The sequence below is a fragment of the Lutjanus erythropterus genome, chromosome 21 (assembly GCF_056507025.1).
Source record: "Lutjanus erythropterus isolate fLutEry1 chromosome 21, fLutEry1.hap2, whole genome shotgun sequence".
NCBI classification, from domain to species: domain Eukaryota; kingdom Metazoa; phylum Chordata; class Actinopteri; order Lutjaniformes; family Lutjanidae; genus Lutjanus; species Lutjanus erythropterus.
The window spans coordinates 11,688,137-11,710,653 of record NC_139337.1 but is presented as its reverse complement, the minus strand read 5'-3'; the positions used below and the strand labels follow the sequence as shown (position 1 = coordinate 11,710,653).

Genomic DNA, 22,517 nt, shown 5'->3' with positions numbered 1-22,517 from the left:
ATTTCATACACAAAGAATATTAAAGGCAAACGTGTTTTATATAGAAACTGAACACAGAAATATTAAATAAATGCATGTAATATAATAACATATTATAATGTAAAAGTACAAGTACAGATATAGAGGGCCACCTATATTAGCTACTAAAGTGAGTTGTCTCCCTGACACCTGACACGATCCACCTCTGGATTCATAAATTCAACGCACCCTCTGTGATAAGGCGGTGCATTCAAACACAGTGTGTCGGTCAGGCCTGCTGCTGCTGTTGTTGCAGCTCTTACACAACATTTCATACATCAGTTTAGAAGCGACTAATTTTGCCACCAGTCTGATAATGTCTCTGCAGGTGGTTTTGCGGATGATATTTTTTCCACCTTTTCTCGCCACACAGACTCACTTTAAGGTGGACAGCATTGGGCAGCTTGTCTCAGCAGGGATGCCAGGAGCACCACGCGTCACTTCGACAAAGTAAGTAAAGTATTCGCTGCTTGTGCGAACTTGAGTTGAGCTTTTGACTGTTTAAGTTGTGCTGGTTTGCCTAAAAATACGAGGCTGTTCATGCCGCTGTTGTAGGCGGTGACAAGACGTTAGCTTACTGCTGTTTAAATCTGCTTTACTAGCTAGCAATGCTTAAGTATTCACTTCTTGCTGTGGCTGAACTTGTTTGCTTGATATTGTCCTCTGCATCACTGTATGATGCTTTCACGTTCATCTTGATGACTGTTATGGGCTGTTTGTTGTTTACAGTATCTTAACCTTGGCTGACAAGCAGAAGGATATTGGCTATATGAGTGCAAACATGCTATCTTGCACATTAATTGTGAAACCAGTTAGTTTTTTTCCCATTCAGGATGGATTTTCACAACCATATTTTCTGCAGAATATTTCAACTCAAAGCTGTGGGTTTATGTGTCAGCTTGCTCAGATTTGATGTCAGTTTCTTAGCCTCTGTTTTGAGGTTTACGCTGTTGTTTGCACTTTTTGTTTTGCTCAAACTAGAAATCTTTGTAAATGAATTATTATCTGCATGTTGAAGCCTGCTGCTGCATCTGAGAAAGGTCGCTGGGCTTAGATTTAGCCATCTCAATATTAGATGCTATATTCATCTGTGTTCTAAGATGCCCAGCTGGTGGGGGTTCATATTTTTAGGCAAATAATCAGTAGTTGTAGTGACACCAGTACTCTAAGATATTTTGTAAAATCTAAATCATTTTTGTCTTTGCATTGTTTGTTGAAGAAATCCTGCATAGTTGCCTTTAAATACCATGCTGAAAACAAACTTACTTACAACTTCTCTGTCCTTTTTTCTTTTTCCTCACCCTGGATTTGTACTGACTTGACCTGTACTTATTTTAGTCATAAATGGTTTTTGTATATGGTACCATTTGCATGGGTTTTGTAGTTTTAGAAGTATCGTAACAACCAGTCACATTGTAATCATGTCTGTTATGTTATATAACTGGTATTGATGTGTGGGCTGGTGGTCTGGGGAAGGTGAGGTGACTTCAATAATGAACCAGGTGCTGTAATTTTTGAATTTCTTTTTATTAGAAAGAAAGTAGTTTTGGTAGATTCTACTGCAGAAAGAAATGAGAAGATGAAACTGCTCGTTACAAGGTCTGCAGGTTATTTTGAGCGAGGAGATCATGATTTCTGGAAAGAGACATTGCTGTTGAGCTTTTCAAATGTATTATTTTGGCACATTGAGCACCACATGACCATTTACTTCCATTATATTGGAGAGAAGGCAGAAATCTCTACGGCTGATATCTCCAAAGCTCTACAGCTTTGCAAAACAGCACAGATGCACACCAAAACAGCACAGATGGATAAATAGCACTACATGCTAGAGAGAAAACATGTATTTTTGGTTTTGGGTTGAAATGTCCCTTTGACATAGTTCCAGTGCAGAGCAAGAAAAAGACATGTTACAGATGAGTTTGTAGCTATTACAGTTTCCAACTCTTGTATTCACTAGTTGGGCTTTTACATACAGTGTTATTAAAGTATAGGCTACAGCTTCAGGTATCATAAAACTAGTTTTACTAGTATATGCTATTCTATACCATGTCAAACAGAAAAAAAAAGTCCAAGGCACCCAAACTAGGAAAGTTTTTTTTTTTTTTTGAACTATCTGGTTTTGCTGCGAGCCAAAATAAAGACTGAACTGAAGTCTTAAATGAACACTTATATTGTTTGTGTTTTATAGCTTTGGTACTTTTGATGCTATAATTAGTATTGCATTGTCATAAACAATGTGGGATTTAAGTATTGACACTTTTGGTAGCCTTAATACACATACCACAATAGACCATAGTAATTTAGAGTACAGTTAATTAAAAATGGGTACAGCTCTGGCTGGAACATACATATGATAGTGTAGTTAATGATTAGCTTCACTCTGATGGCTACACCAGTTAAAGCTCATCAATACATCCTTATCAATGGTAATATTATGGCTTAAAAAATGAACCCTTCTGCCTGATCAAACTCTCAACTTGTGCACCACTTGGCACGACATTATGAATTGATTTAAGACTTCATAATGGAATTTTCATTATTAATGAGTCGGTGGCAGGCATGATGAAACTGTGGCAGAGCGCCACAGACTGCTCTTTGTAGGGGAAACATTAAAGTATCGCAAAACAGTCATTCATGGAGCCTCTGCTGTAACCTGGCTGCAGCCCAGTGTCATCACCTGTACAGCGAGGACACAGGAACATGTCTATTTACAGTAAAAGCAGAGCTGTGGAAATGTGCTGCTCAGCACACGGTGTGTATTTATAGTAAGCGGCTGTGTTAGTGGTGAGTAGCCGTGGCTCTCTGACAGAGTTACTTAGCAAACCCCTGTGGGCTCAGACTATCTATCCCTTTTACAGGGAAGTCATTATAGAAGTGGATTATACACGACAGCAGAATCTCATTTCCAAACCTCTCAGGAACGCAGGCTGAAACGTTTGGATTAAAATTCTCGGGCAAAGCTTATTCCAAATATGAAACATAAATTTGCACTCAATCTCAAATGCTCTGTACAGTTAAATTTTAACTCAGAGACGACGTGTATTTATTAATAAATAAGATGTATTTCTCAGTGGACACGCTCAGCCATGTTAATTCACCCCGCAGTGGACAGCATGGACATTACTTCTCGTTTGATATCTGAAGGCATCTTAGATTCTGATCTGATTTAATCTCTCCTCTAATCCCACCGCACACAGGCACTTTGACCTCCCAAATTTATGAGATGATTATCCAACCGTCTCATTTCCTCATTTCTCGTGAACTTGGGAATTAAGGCTTCAGTGAAGTGGATTACAAACGGCGTATTCAAACAGTTCTAAATGTGTTAAGACGATATTTATAGCAGTTTTAAGATATGATCGTTTTCATCATAAATCAGATATCAGCAACTAATCTAAGGGTTGCCGTTAATTAACTCTGACGCAGAAATAATCGCTGTTACATGAAAACACATAAACGCCAAAATTTAGTGTCTTAAGCTTGACCGCATTTTTGATTTGATCCAGTGTATTGTGAAAGGATTTTGTCAAAATGTTGTGGAATCAAGGTCAGATTCTTGACATTAAAAAAACAACAACAGATTAACTCGGTTGAGAATCAACCAGGGCTGCAGCTAACAATTATTTTCATTATTGATCTGATGACTATATTTAGCTGGACAGCTGCAAAGCTTGAGGCAACAAATACAAACAAGAGAGTCTGTGACTGACTTACTGAGTGAATGATTACGTTACACCACTGGTTGGAAGGTTGTTGGAGTTTGTACACTGGCTGTTTGTTTTTCAAAATAAATTACATCCTTGCACTGGAAACACAGGGATAAACATAAACAGCCTTATAGATCATGAATGCCAGGGCTGAACAATTTATCTTCATCAAAATCACAATGCTGCTTACTGCAATTTTTGCTGTAAAATGTTTCATTTCAGTCGGTATCAATAATTATTGATAATTGTAATGACATTTCCCCTAAAAGCAGGAGAAAAAAAAGCTTGAATTTAGTCACTTTATTTTGATTTTAGCTGCCTTACTTACTTACTTAACAGATGTAAAAAGAAAACATAAAACTACCATACTAGTGAGCTAACCTGTCCTCTTTTTCTGAACAATTTCCTCAGTCTTCTCTCATTTTCTCCTTCCCTGCGGTTTCTGTCCTTGTGTCACATGTAGGGCTGCAATTATTTTCATCATCAGTTAATCCATCAGTCATTTCCTCTATTAATTGATTAGTGGTTTGGTCTGGAAAATGTCAGAAAAAGGTGAAAAATGGAGGAAAAATGTTGAGTAGTGTTGCCGCCCTCAAATGTCTTTTTTTTTGGTCCACAACTCAAATCACAAATGTTTCGTTTACTGTCAAAGTGACTTAAGCACTGGAATCAATTTTAAAAAAAAAACAGTAGTCAATAGTCAAAATAGTTGCAGATTAATTTAATACTCTATTGATAATCGATTGGTTGCTGCAGCTCTAGTCACATGTCGATAGTGCAAGTGAAAGACACCCATGTTAAATGATGGACTGTTCACTCATAGCATGCTCCATTATCAAGGGATCTGACCAGCTGTTTATGAGCCTGGACATTTTTCATGACGGTTTGCACTGAATACATTTAAGTAGAACTGTTAAACAATTTTCTTACTGCTTTGATTAAGTGTCTATAGCTGAGGCATAATTAAGATGCCATTTATATATATACGTATATCTATATTTATGTGTGTGTGTGTATATATATATATATATATATATATATATGTGTGTATATATATACACACATATATATATATGACATTTCTTAATAAATTTATTAAGAAATGTCAGTATTAACACCAGCATTTATGTGTTTCATCACAGCACTGTAATACAATTTAGTTTACAGCTCAAAAAACATGTTTAAGTGTGCAGTACCTCTTTAAAAAAGGTCATTTGATGGCCCATTGCAGGGTCATTTAGCCTACACAAGGGCTATGATTTATAACTGTAATAATGGAGCATCTATTTGCTTTAGTCTCACTACTTTATGTCATACCATTGCAATATTGTTGAGAATTGTCATAAAGAAACTGTCTTTATCTGAATCAGGTCACTCCTTCAGTTGAGTGCTCTCAGTGGTCACAAAAAGTCCCCGTCTCTCTCTCTCTTATTGCCTTCATGAAAATTACTTCTATAAAAGAGGCTAATTAAAAATTGTACTAATTCTAACACTGACTATGGATCTTATCTTTGACAATCTGTGCATTGCGTCAAAAGCAATTAAGGAAACTGGATGGGCTAAGTTGGCTTTTGTTCCCCAGTCAGTTTAATTAGTGTGATGAATAGTGTAAGAACCGGGATTCAGCACAAAACTCATCGGACGAAGGCTGTTTTATGGAGTTTGAGTAAAACGCTTTGTCTTTGTCCTTTATTTCAGACACTTCAAACAGCTATTTGGTAAGGCGCTGTGGTGGAAGACTTGCTGTAGGAGTGGAGAGCAAATATTAAACACATTCATCACTCGCATACTGTGATTGAACATGACCAGTCTTAAATAAACACATGAATTTCATTTCTTCCGTCCCATTCACTTTAATTACTCGAGTCGTGTCCCCACTTAAAGTGTGAATGCTCCCTACAGCCATAAATAAGTACTGGTATTAAAAGAAATGGGGAGGTTGTCCCATTGGCCAGATAATGAAGCTACACAGACAAAAAAAATGTGTATCCTGAGCAGCATGTTCCCTTCCACAGTCCCATCTCTATGCTCTGAATAATTCAGACTCACTGATTCCTAAGGTTGTGGTCACTGCGGCCCTGAAGTGGACTCATAACGACTATTATTCATGCTGTTGTATCGTGGCTTTTATAATTCTGCCACAATGGGCCTGAGTGCTGAATGCATCTATGTGTGTGTGTGTGTCTCCAGTGAGAGAGAGAGAGCAAGACAAAGACATCTCATTTACTCATTTCTCTAGAATTATTGATCCAGCCCCGACCGTTGGGGTAGTTTCCACATTACACAGGTCCTGCAGTAATGGGTTCTGTTCTGAGGAATCCTCTTTTTGGCTTCATGTTTCAGTGATTTCCCCTCAGTGATATTTGAACTGCATGCAACAATGTAAACATGGTGTTTCCCAGGAATGATCCAGCATTGTACAATAATAGGGAAGTATGTTGGAAATGTGTTCCTTCCTTTAGGTGGTAGCATGGTAGATCATTTAATATTTTTATTATATTATTTGGGATGGCTTTATACCGCTTTTTCATGTCCGATACTGATATTCATACTGCAACCTTGAGTACCTGCTGATACCAATACTAATTCAATACCATTTTTTTCTGTCTTAAACAACTAAGCTAATAACAATACCTTTAATGTATTAATATATGTTAAGGGATGCACTTTGATTAACCAAGCCATCTAAAAAAACCTCCGCTCCAAAAAGTGAAGCAAACATTCTACTCTCGAAAAGGAAGTAATTTGTACTGTAGCAGCATTTGTGATTGGTCAGCACCATTCACACATGTAAAATTTAAATAAATTTCATCTGTTACTTGTGACTTGTCACTTTCAGTTTAGCAAAGAAATATATGTGATAGTTCAGGCTAATGTATTCTATCAGATTATCCCCAATCCCTATGTGTTATTTACAAGAGAATGACAAGCCTAAAGTTTTTAATGCTTGGAAACAGTTGTACTTTATACAGTCATGGTTCAAATTACAGGGGGCTCAGCTTCTCTGAAAAAAAGACATGAGGATTTAGGGCAGCTCTGAGCATCTAATGGTCCTGAAATAAAAAATAATAGTAAAAATGTGCCAGTGTTATGTGTTAATTTGCTCATTACATTATAATTTGCAAACCTTTACCTTCACCAGTTAAAACACTGCTGTGTGCACTGTTTATTGTGTGTGCCACCTGGGCTGCCGTGCTGTGCGTGGTTCTGACGCGGAGTGGAGATCAATGGACAGACAGACAGATCTTGTCACTTACCTCAATTCCTGCTCGCTTTTTGTGGGTTTAAATAGAACTTTTGGCCCTAGTTCCATTTTCCCCCTGATTATAACAATCCACAGAGAGAAAGGAAAGTGAAGCGACAGTCAATTAGATAGAGATACATGCCGCAAAACAGCTTTTTCTGCAAACTTCTGATTACGATATGGTTCCTCCCATGTAAAAACAAACGACTCTAAGTTAATTTTGATTCGAGATCTCTTCAGATTAGTTTATATTGAAAAAACTCAGATGATGATGTTGATTCCTGCTTCTTTTCTCAAGTGTCAAACAGCTGATATATACAGTTTATAATGTCTATTTCGGTCCCACTGTAAAGGTGCTCCCTAAATGATGTGGTGTGCTCGAACAATGAAAGCTTTAGCTTGTATTTCTGCTACGGTAACTGACTTGGAATCCTTAAGCAGCTTAAACTGACTGCTTGAAGAGACATATGGTGAGCCATAAGTCATTTTATACATTTATTGCTGCGGGCATTTTTCCCCTCTCATTAGTTAGTGAGGCATACAGATACACAGAATGGACAACACGGAGAGGCTGAAATGAAATGGAGGCAGATGGAGTAACGGTTTAATAGCAGGATAACCACTGGTGCTCGTCCATACGGCTCCACTGATATCCCTCAGGTCCTGTTAAAGCGAGGGTGGAAAAGCACATATAAACAAACTGTGTCCTAAACAGACCGCGCTGCTGCACGGACATGTAGGACGTTCACAAATGAGTCAGAAATTATCTTCAGATTCACTCACACCAGGGCCTGGACCAGCCTCCTGCATGATGAATGACGCATGATCATACTGGGACAAACGGTGTGTGTGTGTGTGTGTGTGTGTGTGGACACTCTTAGAAATAAAGGTGCTTACCAGAACCTTAAAGGGTTCTTCAGCTTGTCTACGTAAGAGAACCTTTTTCAGTTTAGTTAGGTTAGAGAACCCGTCTGTGGTGTAATGGTTCCACCCAGAACCCTCTCTGGGGTTTCTATTCAGAACATTTCCGCCATATAAGGGTGCTACAAGAACCCACCCAGGGGGTTCTACCGAGATCAACGTTTATAACTAGAACGATCAGTGAAAGGTTTCCCCCGGAAACCCCCTATGAGATGATCAACAGAGAACCCTTCTGTGGTGTAATGGTTCTACCCTGAACCCTCTCTATAGATTTTATCCAGAACTTTTCCACTTTCTTAAGGTGCTAACAAATACTCCAGCAGGGGGTTCTACTGAGCAACTTTTTGTATTCCAAGGGTTGTATATAGAACCAACCCAGGACGTTCTACTGAGAGCCTTATATTCCAAGGGTTTTATCTCGAACACAGTCCAACCATTGATGAAAGAAATAATTTTCAAAGAACTCTTTCTTTAAATAAGACTGGAACCTTAAGTCTTTTCCCTGACAAACACATTCTTCAGAAGCAAATGGTTCTGGGTAGAACCTCAGGCCTTCAGGAAGAACCCCCAGGAACCCGTATTTCTAAAAGTGTGCATATGCAGAAATGGCTGAAGTGATGGGTAAGATAGATGATCTGGACTTCCTCTTTTTATGAAAACATGAACACACACACACACACACACACACGTACAATGATAGATAGATGGCATTCACCGGCCAACCCATCCCATTAGAGTTGCATGCTATCCTCCTTCTCCTCAGCGTGGTCCACCAAACCTCACCCAGGGGGTCAACAACAATCTAAATTTCAATTAAAGTGGAAAATGCCGCTGATAGAGACCGAATGAATGTTGATGCCGCTTCGTCTGAGGGTTCGGGTTTCAGCGGCTGCTTGGGAAAAAAGCATTTGGGGCAATTATTTCATTATCTCAAATCTGCTCACAGCGGGCCGGGGTCAAAGCCCCGGCTGAGATTAGGCGGAACCACAATTATTATTACAATTAGAAAGCAGACAGCAGCAGCAGAAGTGTTTGGCCTCAGGAAAAACTGAATGTCAACTTAAGAGTGTTATTAGAAAGCTGAAGGTGAAGAGAAGATTGAGAATGCGGAGAGGGATGGGGCAGGTTTGGAAGATGTTTTTTTTAATTGTCTGTTTTCCATGTTGTTCGCAGGCTACAGCAGGCAATTTGTGCTTCATAACAAAGCCTGAAGTCTAAGGGACGAATTAATGAGTTGAAGAAAAAAGAAGTAAAAGTGAAGCCTTTCCCCACAACTGCTTAACATAAACTACAAGCTAAACTGCATTAAAACTAAATTGAGGATTGATCTGAGAGCTAGAGTGCTCATCCCTGCCAGAAAAAACGGATGGTGAAGCACCTGCTGCAATGCTGCCACAACTACTAGATGCAACCAGCAGAGAACTGCAAAGTTCTGTCAACATTAGCATGTTGTCCCAAGCTGAAACAAGATTTCAAACTGAAGCAGTTGCTGATCACTTGCAGCCCCTACTGGCTGGTTACGAAGAGTGAGAAGTCAGCTGTGTGTGTTTGATTTACAGTAATAAACATGTTGTCTTCAGTTAGAGAGAAGTACAAAGGACTGATCGAGAGCTGAGCATTATGATGTAACGTCATCATTTAATCATGTTAGATAGTTATGTGTAATTTCTTTCATAATTGGCTTATTGAATTCTTGACTCATGGGCAGAAAATAATGAAAGGTCACAGTGACCTTGATCTTTGACCTTTGACTGCCAAAATCTAATCAGTTCATCTTTGAGTCCATGTGAACATTCGTGTCAACTTTGAAGAAATTGTCAGAAAGCATTCTTGAGACCCAGTAACATAATTTCTGTGGCTACGGCTGTCACTGGCATGGACCCATAAAAGTTTTTCAAGGTTTTTCAAAAATTGTGAATCACAGAGGTCCATCGGCATACAGTGATGAATGTGCAAAAATAAATAAATAAATAAATAAAATAGGCTGGTCAATCCAGCTTTATACGAGATTAACTGCAGACAAGCTGTAGGTCCAGTGATCTCACACACACACACACACACACACACACACACACACACACACACACACACACACACACACACACACAGGTGATTACATGATTCCCTTCAGGTTAACGCCTGGCAGGGATAATATCTGAGAGTGGAAGTTATAACACACTGATGAAGTTTATGCCTGTAAGGATTCATGGATTGAGCTGGTGAACTTACTGAACCAGCTTTACTTTTCTAAAAATAATTTAACACTGTTAAGCTCAACTATTTGGAGAAGAATAAGGAGAGATCGCTTTGATGCTAAGAGCGAGAGGTGCACCCTGTACCTAAGTAAATCAAATTTGCATTTGTATTACAAATCGAGTCCAGCTGCATTTTACTTGCATCATGCCTCTCCTATTACCGTTAACAAAATAAGGGTGCAGTGCAGATCTGTCAGTGAGATCAAAGAGCGAAAAGAACAAAATGTGAGGTTATGGATGGATGGAGGAGGTGAGTGGAGACACTGAGAGGGGGATTTCCAGACATACGAGGCTGTTTTCATCTCAAAATTAACTTTTTTCCTCAGCGTCATGCAGCTGTCCCAAAATCTTCTTGTCCCAAACTTTTCAGCCATTTTCCCCAGTTGAATTCTAACACTGCTGCCCATTAAATCTGTTATTAAGTCAAGTACAACAGTGTACACAGTGACATATGTTTTAACAGTTTAACTGTTTCTGGCACAGATATTATGACGAAGCAACCTTTAATAACAGTGCAACATTTTTGTGATCATTTATACACAGAGCCAAACGTTGTACACCTTCCTCCACTCACCAAGGGGTGTAACATGTGGGGAAAATACTACATATACTAATAGAGACTCTGCTGCCCTCAGGTGTACTGCTGCTAGCTTGATGGATACACCTTCTGAGCTACACATGCACTTTTAATGAGTAACTAACATTACATCTCTACACAGACGTGTTCTGGGGCAAGTGAAAATTCATTCATATGTCTACCTGTACAGGTTTTTGGCCACTTGTCAGAACAATACACCTCTGTGTGACTGACTGTGAATGAGTTAGTGGTCATTTACGGTTTCTGTGGGAAAGTGTTAAAGTTTTAATATATTTTCAGGTGAGAAACAAATTTTTTGGATCACCCATATGTGCTCAGTTTATCCAAATAAAGCCTGACATTTTTGTACTAAATTTAGTTCTAGTGTCCCAGAGTTGTCCGAGACACTATATCTTTATTGTCTCCAGAAACAACGGGACATCCTTAATTTCAAGCACTTGTTTTAATCATCCTGTTGGCGTTGCAAGAGATAATAGCTTTTAGTGTTATTAATTAACAACTGGTTGTGGTTATGGTGTAAATAACAGTTCTCTAGATACTTCCTACTGACTGCTACTATAACTGTTAAACTGTCTGGTGTTGTGTGTGAGTACAGTGACAACAGAAGCAGATTAACCATCCAAATTCTTATATTTTTTTAATAAGTGGGTCCTTGATTTCAGACAGAAGCAGACAAAATCAGCAAACATTGCAGCTGTCACTAGATCAGCTGTAGCTGCCTAGCTAATTAAACTAATGAACTGGTTGAAAACGCTGTTTCTGGCTTACTAGCTTCAAAATGAGAACCTTGTAAAATGTGTTTCAGAAAATTATTCCACCAATTTAGTATTGCGTTCATATAACATTATCAGACTCATGATGGACAGTAAAAAATAATAAAGATTTATGCAACTCTACCATAGAAACTGTCTTTTTCCTTCCACACATTCTTCTTTCTTGTCCAACACTGCATTACCCACAATGCAGTCTGATTTTCCAGTTGTAGACTGTAGTAGAACTCCCCAAAACCTGCAAACAGACTTTAAATATGCACTCTGATGGCTATGATATGGTGTTAAAAGACTTGCGTGTAGAAGCTAGATAGTTAGCTGTACATGCTAACGATTGCAGTTGAGATATGTACACAAAGGCTACAGTGTTGCTTCAAGGGCCATGATAATAAATCATAGCTGTCCATCACAGCAGCGGCCGCAGCTCTCACATGGTATGGACTTTATTGACATTCTGGTCTCAGTCTTTTTCTGCATTGAGAAAACTGTGTTTGGCAAGTGATCAATCGCTAACATCTGTTTGTTATTGCTGAGCTACTACTCAGGCTGCAGAAGCAGGAGCAGATTGCATTGCAATTACATTGTCTTTGGTTTACAATATTGAAACCTGTCAAGAAAACATTTCAACAGGTGAAAAACAATCTGTGGAAACAAACAGTTGTATCTCAGCGTGTGTGCCGTGATGCTAGTCCCCACCAAGCAACAGAAGGGCTTTACAACATGTACTCACACACACGTGCACATTCAGACTCCTTCATAAATGTGAATTAGTTCTACTTAGCAGCACAGCTGAGATGCTATTAGGAATGACTAGCATCAACCAGAGGGTTTTTAGTGAGGGGATAATAATTGGGGATCTGAAGAGGTCGTCCTCTCCACTAATTGACTCCAGCTTAGAAGTGGGCCCCGGTCGACAGTTTCCCGGCTGGTTCCTATCGATAGTTGATATTAATGTGGCGATGAGGTAGTCGAGATGGCATTCAGGGACGGGAGTGTAACTAGTTTTTGATTTGTTTCACGGCAGGGAAGGTAATGGAATGAGGTCTCCAGCACTAGTGTGTGCGTTTCCAGCACCAAGAACACATAATGATAATCTTAGTCATAACATTAGCATCTAGGCGTGATAATGTTTGGAGCAGCGGTGTTAGCAGGAGCTAATGGGAACATAATGACTGTGGGTCTGTTTGCTGGGAGGAGTGCTGGAGAATGCTTTGTCAAAGGAAGAGGAAACTGAATACAGAACAGACACAACATGCGCCTTCATACAATGAAACACTGATGCTGAAAAGTCATGTGACCCTCCATTCATTCATCTCTCTGCAAACAGCAGATGCAGTTTTCCCTAATGCCTTAAGTGTATTAAGATGTTCATTACAGTGGATGCTATTATTGATTATATTAGCACAACACTGTGTTTAGCTTATGCATTAGTGAGATCAGCAATAATGAGTAATGATACATCATTCTATAGTATCTCAAGTATTCATGTGTATTATTGCAGAAATGGACCCAAGTGCAGAGAAAACGCCAATGACTTCTAGGCCCCAAGTGATACTGGATTTTAGGGCAGATGCTGATAACAATATTAGCAAGTAAAGACTTTACTGATATCAGAATATTGGCTAATATTCTTCATCTTCTTTTATAGTCTTCACTACAGGTTCCACAATTTCATGGTAAATAAGTGGTAATTATCAATCAATATATTTGAAATTTCCTATAAATTACCCACAAATTACCTTCAAATTGCTCCAAAACTTCAAGCATGTGATAATTGGCAAGTGTCATAATTAATTAATTATCACATGCAATTCAAAGAAATTTCAAATATGTTGGTAATTACCACCCACTACATGAAAACGGTACTTGCAAATTATCACATACTTAACCATGAAATTTGTTGGTAATTTGGAGGTAATTTGTGGGTAATTTCTAAGAAATTTCAAGTATGTTATTTGGTAATTACTACCTATTTACCAAGAAATTAGGGGACTTGTAAATTGAAGCACTACTGTCTATACACATTACTGATGATTATTTATCAAGCATCTCATTGTCTTCATATGTTGTGAAAGCACCAATAGTTGTCCCTACAGTATTGTCGTAATATCGGTATTTGATGAAAAATATTGTGATATTTAATTGTGTCCGTATCACTCAGCCCTACATCAATTGTGGCGGTCTGGAGCCGATCCCATCTGACAGAGAGTATTTAATCTGCGTAATTCTACAAGATATTCAGTGGGCTTCAGTTTCTCCTTCCTCTCTTCCTTTCCGTCTTAATTAGCAGTCAAAGCCCTCACCGCTGAGCTCTTATTACGGAGAAGTCATGCAGTGTTGCTACACTGGCGGAAATCAGCGCCGAGATAATCAAGCTGAATGGAGGTGGATGCAGCAGGTCGGCGGGCGATCAGTGCCTGATTAGGAAGCTTTTTGACTGAGTCGACCCTCAGCGGAAGAACTCATTATCGGACTTAAGTCATTTTTGGACATTGGTTGTCCTCTATGTAGATAGGAGGTCTCTCAAGTAAATGGCATATACCAAGGCAACACTCCCACTGTTCATTTACAAAAAAAAAAAATCACAAAATCCAGACAGAAGTGGCTTTTTTAGGAGGAAACAGAAGTGCCACACCTATTACAAAACAACTTCAAAAGCAGCAACAAAAGTGAAATTGCACTGGTGTACAGGCAGTGTTTTGTTGAATAATGTGGCTGTTCCTTTGTACCCATGGGCGATTCGATTGAACTGATTTGATTTTACAGGGTTTAACAGGTAATAGTTTGTAATTAGAGAGTACAGAAGGCTGGTGATGCCATCGATCACATTCATCGCTGCGTCATCCGTCAGCTGAGTCAGTTAAATGTCAGCACTGATATGCTGATTTGTCAGTGCTATAGGACGTGATAGATGTGTGTCAGATAGTGGTGAGTGGGTAATGGACCAGTTTCTACCCAGTCAAACACTCTCAGCACCTTGAGGTTTGTTTCCATTGCTTTCTGTGTAACATTTTTGTACATATGAGGTGATACAGCTGCATTTTCCAATGGTTCATCTTATGAGAGTCTGACAGAACAAACACTAAGGCTGAGAATTTTGTCAGATTTGATTGTTGAATAGAAGTAGCAGTTTAGCACGACACTAATCTAGTCTCAGCCTACATGGGTGTCATGTTTTAGCCTATCTTACATTTTATTGCCTTTTTTCCGTCATCTGTAATGTAAAAACATCATATTTCCACACAGTCAGAGAAAGTAAATGTCTGTGTCTCACTCATAGTTGGGCTATAAAATCCTCATAGCCAGGATTAAGGCTTATGTCAGACTTGAGTCACTAATTTTAGGACTTGAGGCTTGCTTGGCTTAAGATGATAAAAGCCTCAACTTGAGTTCGACTTGAGACTTTTGACTGATGACTCAAAAAGACTTGATTTTTTTAACTGAACATTTTCTGGGCAGATCAGCAGAGGCCAATGCATGTGGCAGTTATCAGTTATCATGTTAGTCAAAAATAATTGTTGTAGTAAGAACACAACAGCAGTATGCAGTGTCATATAAGCAGCTTGTACAGGTGTGTTAATAGGTGGAGGAGAAATAGTGTGATCCTCCTGGAGGTGAGGCAGGGCAAAAGGCTTAACATTGTGGTGTTTTATTTTGTTTCATACTTCTGTTCTCACTTGAAAGCCCTTTACAGCTATTTATTATAGCTTTATTGATGTATTATAATTTCAGAGCCTAACTCCATTGTTGTTAATTTAGGAGGCTTGTTATTGATGCCACAAAATGTCAAATATCAATGAGATTCATGAGGTGTAATCAGGCTGCAACAGTTTTTTGTTAATGTTGAAAATAAAACTCAGTTTTTCATGACCAGGGTCTGAACTGATTTAAATGAGGAAACAGGGAAAGCGTCAGAATTTTGTAAGACTTACCGCAAGGACTTGACTTGCTTGATTCTTGCCATGGTGACTTGGGACTTGCTTGAGACTTGCACATGTGCGACTGACTCCCACCTCTGCTAGCGCCACACCACAGAGCGCCTCTCCTGCTGGGCTGCTGTAGCGCTGTCAGCTGAACAGTCAACAACAGTGGACGGTAATAGAGGAGGTTGTGCTGTTGATTGCTCTTTACAATGATGCGGCTAAAAACCAAAAGTGCAAAAATTCGAGGGACAAAATGCGAGTCAACACAGGCTTGTCTTTGCTGATACACCCCAGTATTGTCAGTAATCCAACACTTTACAGACTGTGCACAGGTCTTTGTTATGCATGTACCTGCGACTCAAAGCATCTTTTCAAACAACGACTCTATTCTGTTTTATGCATATAACTACAATGATGGTGTATTGTGCTCTGAGCACTGCCAAAATGTAGGTGACCTACACAGAAGTACTGTGCCTGAATGCATCTTCTGTATACACTATAGAGGACTGAAGCTGCTGTGCTGTTTTCACTGCACAACTGTTTCAACCAGTGATGGTGTGAGGAGAAATTCAAATGCTTGGAAACAGTTTTCAGATGCAGAAAAACAGAAAAATATTAGGTTGTTGAAACAAAGTAAGTCAAGGTCATTGTGCAGTTTATCTGTGGCAATAACTGGCCTTCAGGGTCTTATAATACCAGCCCACAAACTTCTGTTCAGTCGCAGCGTTCTGGCCAACGGCCTGGTCAAGGGTCTGCCAAAGTGGCTTTTCATGCACTAATATTACTTTACTGGCATTTAAAAAGTCAAGGCTGCAAATGAAGGAGGCTAATATTCAAAGTGAAAAGATGGAGCTGCTCATACAATTATTTTAAAATATTACCTTCAAGACGGACGTATATTGGCCGATTGTTGACGGATGCTCTGTTTACTGCCCTGGGATCAACATCTGATCGATGTTGAAGTAAACCATTATCTGGCTGACCAACATGTGTTGACTGAACCATGTGACACTTCAATGATCTCTGTGTAAATAAATCACCCTTTTGTTGATTAACTTTTGAGATGGCAGCATGCCCGACTCCCTATAGTGCCTTACTGCTAATTATTTATAATTCCCAGCAATATGGATCTGAAGTGCTAATGAGATGGCACCCCCTGCTTTGGCCCCCTTCCCATCAGCAGCAGCGGCAGGCCTCGGCGAGGGTTTTAAAAGCGTGCCATCGGCTGACACGTGCCACGGACTCAGCTGCCAACACGGCTCCAGTCATTGATTCAATGTGGCTGTGAAATGGACTCAATTTTTTTCCCCCAGTGTCTCATAATAAATTCACCGGGGTAATGATAGGTGTCTGAGCTGGCTGCAGTCACAGAACATGACTGTTTATCAGTAATGGCCAGCAGTTTGCCCATTTGAGTGCACACAGAGCGCAGTGTGCACCAATATTACCCTTTTTTTTACCCCTCTCTCCCTACTATTACTCTCCTCAGCATCACTCCATCCTTGCATCTACAAACCCAATTCCAAAAAAGTTGTGACACTGTGTAAAATTTTAATAAAAACAGAATGCAATGATTTCCAATGATTCTTTTTTTTTTTTTTTTTGCTTCTATTCAATTTAATGCAGCACAAAAACAAGATATTTAATATTCAAACTGATTAAATATACACTTGTTCTGAATTTGATGCCTTCAGCATGTTCCAAAAAAGTTGGGACAGAGGCGTGTTTACCACTGTGATACATCACTGTCTCTTTTAAAAACCTTCAGTAAGTGTTTGGGAACTGAGGACACTCATTGATGAAGTTTTGAAAATGAAATCTTTCCCATTCTTGCTTGATGTACGACTTGAGTGGCTCAACAGTCTGGGGTCTTCATTGTCTGATTTTGGGGTTCATAATGCTCCAAATATTTTCAGCGGGAAACAGATCTGGACTGCCGGCAGGCCAGTCTAGTACCTGAACTCTTTCAGTACAAAGCTACACTGTTGTAACACATGCAGAATGGGTCTTAGTATTGTCTTTCTGAACTGTGTGTCCTTCAAAAAGACGTTATCTGGATGGCAATATATGTTGCTCCAACCATCACAGATGCTGGCTTTTGCTGATAACAAGATGGTTGGTCCTTTTCCTCTTTAGCCCAAAGGGCTCGGCATCCATGATTTCTTTTTTGTTGTCCCACATAGTTTTATGGGAAACCAGCAAATGGCAAATACAAAGTCCAAAACTGTGCTCCACCCCCGCCCCCCCCCCCCCCCCCTCCCCCTTTTTTGGTGTGTTACAACAGAGAAATAAAACAACACCGTTCCCAAATCCTCCACCCACTCCAAACTCTGACAAAGAAAAAAAAACAAATCAAACATACAAAAAAACCCAATAAATAAATAGAACACACATAGATAGTTGGCTAAATTAAATAAAATATGGAAGGACGTACAGTAAAAAGATGTTCTAAGTGCAACTTTCAAAAAAGGGATGCATTTAGAGTTGGTTTGGATCCAGAGAGATCAGAGTATTTACACAAGGTAATACACTCCCATTTTGTAAAATTCTTGAGGAATATTTCACCTCTTCTAATGACAGAAAATACATTAAATTGTTAACAGCAATCATTAATCGTGGTAGAGGGCGGGTTTGGTCTTTTCCACTGTAGCTGAATATGCCTGTGGGCTGTGAGTGAAGCAAAAGCAACAACATCAGTGTTTCTTGGTGAGACTGGCTGGGATAAGTTGTACCCCAAAGATGGCTGTCAAGGAACGTCCATGGTTTCTAAAATCCATTTGAAATGTTCCACTCTGTGTCAGTGTATTTTAGATGAGCTCGGGCCCAGAAAAGTCAGTTGTGTTCCTGGATGTTGTTGCTGTATATCTCCTCCTCTCAGTAATCCTTCCTTCACTTTTTCTTTCCTCCTACCTCTACCTCCTCACTCCCTCTTTCTCTCCAAATGGTGCCATCAGTCCTTATTGAGGCCATTGGCCAGGCTCATCACGCAAAGTGCCGCTGGCTGCAGCTGAATGCATCTCTATGGGCTAGCAGTGAGAGCCAGGGGACAGGCCGGAGGATACATCTGCCATGACAGTAATGCACTGACTCAGCGCTCAGTGCTCAACGCTGTGGCCTGGACAAGCCCCCGAGGGGGTCTGGACACACATCCAAACATGCACACACGCACACAGGAAATCAAGTCTGCGGACAGACGAGCGTGTGCGTGCATAAACAAGTGCACAATGAAACTTTGTTTGGATAGGTGTCCGGAGATTCCTAAATGTTGAAGAATATACACATGCACTCAGATATATACAGAGAGAGTCTGCCGTGCGGTGGGACACCCCAGGTCCCTCCTCTGTCTCCTCTCGTGTTCACATAGAGATTCAGACGACAGCCCATTTTCCAGCGAGCATCTGGAATACAAAAACAACCATCGACCCTCTGGCCACCCGTTCTCTGCCAAGATAAAATTTGCTTCCTTCCAACTGCGTCTTCTGTTTGCCTCTCTTTTCCTGAGCTTTATTTCCCTCGCATCATCGTAAATTGCCTCCTTTGTGAAATGTACAGTGTGAGATGGAGGGATTCTTTGAAACACACACACACGCACACTTGGGGGATTTTGCAGGGATACTGGGAGTGCTGCAGCTGTCGTCCTAACAATGATAAATGGCAAAGAGACAGGTTGAGATGGTTTTGTCTTTGTTTGCGTCGGCATCAATTGTCCCCCTGAGCAGAACGGTGATAATGCCTTTAATGGCTCAATCTCCATCAACTTCATGAGCAAAACATGCACAGGCATGTGTGCCTGGACACGCGCACGCACAATTACTGTCTTGTCCATATGCTGCGATTCTCATGTCCCCTCCTCCTTCCACCTCCCTCTCAACCAGCCTTAATTCCTTCAGCTCGTCTCTGCTGTGTCTCTTTCTTCTGGTCCAGTTTTTGTTCCACAGAATTGTTTGATGTCAAGGCCACCTTAATGAATGTCTCCCCCCTCGTACATCCGACTTTCCCAAAGCACCGTGGGAGGAAAGATGTCATACATCAACAAACGTTGGGAGAGAGAGCACTGCAAAAAATGTCATCATTACTATTAATTTTTTAAAAAGAGATTAAATGAACTGTGGCAGTTTTTGCATGTATGTGCCAAGAACTGAAGACTTTTTAACCGGTTTTCCCACACTCCCATGCTAATATACTCAAAAAAATCCAAGGATAAGTGAAGGTAATCCATCACTTGGCGTTATAAACTGTCAGTCACATGTTTCAACATTGCATCAGAGCACTAAAATCAGGATATAAGGCTATAAACTTTAACATTTTGCAAAACAAAAAAGTCTAATTTCATTTAACTGCATGCATTTGGAAGAGAAGAGACAACTCTGTCCAAAAATCAGTTTGATTTAGCAGATGTGGTCCAATTCTAATCCTTACGGCATGTGTCTGATCTGTCAGCACTATTGCTCCATATCTCAAGTAACATGCTAAAAGAAAAATTGCCTTTGTTATTACCATCGTATATTGTTTAGACAGCATCTATTTTTCAAAAATGCACTTTAAAAAAAACCTAAGACAAAGCCAAGAGAAAAGGAAATCTCAAAACCTGATAAATCCAATGAATATCACACACTAGAGGAACATAGGAAACTAACTTTGCCAGTGAGGTAAAATTCTGAAACGTACTCTGCCAGTGGCAGTGAAATAATTTTATTTGTGTCCAAAATGAGTGCCAGGACCTTGAAACAAGAATCACCAGACTAAAAAGAAAGGTCCTTGAAGTTTGGGGTGATTCATGTAGCTACTCAAATCAGGTTTAGCCTTGGAAATGGACACAATTAAGTGAACCTGATCTAATTTCTTTTTTCAGATGTTTAAGCATTATCTAACTATTCTTACTTAAAACAGCTTCCAAATAATTTTTATTCTACACTGACCTGTAATAGGGTAAGTGGTGGCTCTGTTATTCTGATTAGGCCTGTTCTTGCACTATGTCAGCTTGGTGGGCAGAGTGCATAACGCTTTATGGTGCTAAGTCACACAGCACCACTATATCACTGACTGTGGTGAAGCTGGATCATATTTTATGGGGGAAAATGTTTTCTGGTTTTCCCTTATGTCCTATAGCTGCTCTGCCTTAACTCAACTGAATGTAGCTGCCATTAGTTAGTGAGCTGTACTGCCTGGATTTTTAGCTCAGAGCACTGGGGGAACGTTGGTGTTTACTAGGGATGTGTGCGATTAGTCAACTACACCCTCACTAGTCGGCACCATAAATTCTAGTCGGTCAAACTATCAATATTTCATTCAAGCACAATGACGGTTAACTGTTGCCTCTTAGATGTTATGCAGCCCTATCAGTCCCTTTCACCATAAGAGCGTACGCCCCAATGGCCCAGGCAACCCTGGATGTGTATATCAGCAAAGTCAAGTCGAACTTAGATGACAGCTAGTAAAACCAGCACAGTTTGGCAGTGTTTTAATCTAGAAAATGGAAATAACGTTGAAATAATGTAGACTGTGTTTATTATCACTTGACTGGAGTAACATGTGACCACATTGAGCACAGACACAGACATTAACCTGCAAGCAGAGCAGCTCCCACTGCTAGCACTGCTAACGTTAGCCACACTGTGTAACAGGCTAGCAGCTAACATCAGCTCCAGGTTGCTTACCCACACATACTGTGATTCTCTTTGTTCTGAAAGGGTGAAGTGTTTAGTGTGTTGTTGTCATGTTTTGTAGGTTAATGTGTTTGTATTGCCCATTTAAAATACAATTTGGTGATTGTAAACTGTGATCAGCGGCTTCAAATGGCTCTTAATACACACAGTATTTTTTGGACAGCGTTTCATGGTATCAATTAATAATTTGTGCTCAATTTTAACTGCTTTTTTAGTGTTTTCTTACTGTTAGACTAGTCAAAATTAAATTTTTCACCTAACCAACAGGGAAATTAGCCACTAGGAACATTGCTAGTGTTTATACCTCTAGCAAAGGAGCTTTGAGCCGCTGGAGGGAGGTGTGACTACTGGAAGAGAGCAGCACCGGTGTCATGCCAGAACTGGAGTTGGGCGAGTGGGAAACATAACCGTCCTCTGACTCCACGGGCAAAATTACAGAGGCAATGAAACCAAAAAGGACATTGACAGAAGAAGCTCAGAAGAGAAAAAACAGAGCGGCAAGAGGCCGACAAAAGTAAATGTCAGACTGACTTTTAGTCGTTGGCGAGAGCCTTGTGAAATAAAAAGCTCTGAGACAGACACAGAGCTGATCGTCTCACTGTTAGAGTAGTAAGTAATATTAGTTGGCTTGCAATGTCTTGTGTTGCACTTGCTTGATGTTTGGCTGTATTGCATTTGGAAGAGAGAAGAGACGAGTCTGTCCAAAAATCAGCTTGATTTAGCAGATGTGGTCCAATCCTTGTCTTGACAGCATGCGTCTGATCTGTCAGCACCATTGCTCCATCTCACAAGCTACATGCTAACTTTAAAAAAAACACCTAAGACAAACTGCTATAAGAGAGGGGGAACTCACAAAACCTAATAAATCCACAGAAAGTCACAGTGACAAACAAAACAAAGGGAACATACTGTAGGAACTAACTTTACCAATGAGGTAAAATTCTGAAACATACTCTCCCAGTAGTACTGAAAAAATTTCATTTGTGTCTAAAATGAGCGCCAGGGCCTTGCAACAAAGGAAAGGTCCTTGATGTTTGGGGTGATTCAGGCAGCTACTCAATTCACGTTTAGCCTTGGAAATGGACACAAGTGGATTTAATTTCTTTTCTCAGCTGTTAAAGCAATATTATGTAACTATTCCACCTAAAAAACAGCCTCCAAGTCATTTTGATGCTACAATGACCTGTAATAAAGTGAATGGTGCCCCTGTTATTGGCATTCTGTACACACCTTGGTGCTTTACGGCAGCAGTAAGTCGCACACCACCAGCTGACTTTGGAAACATGCTTTCTGGTTTCCCTCTGATGTCCTCAATTCTCATTTACTCTGACTTACAGTGTTGGTGTTCACACCTCTTGCACAGGAGCTGTGGACTGCTGGGAGCAGGAGGTTTTCAGGACTGAAGCAGGGGG

General features: G+C 40.0%; 1 protein-coding gene across 1 annotated transcript in view; it reads left to right on the top strand.

Annotated features, from left to right (window-relative positions):
- The first annotated feature begins 369 nt into the window (after positions 1-369).
- The window catches only part of LOC146307344 (cyclic nucleotide-gated channel beta-3-like), a 139,576-nt gene continuing 117,428 nt past the window's right edge, over positions 370-22,517 (top strand). Inside the window, exon 1 of the mRNA XM_084747433.1 lies at positions 370-468. The gene's annotated coding sequence lies outside the window, so the exon portion shown is untranslated. The remainder of the gene's footprint in view (positions 469-22,517) is intronic.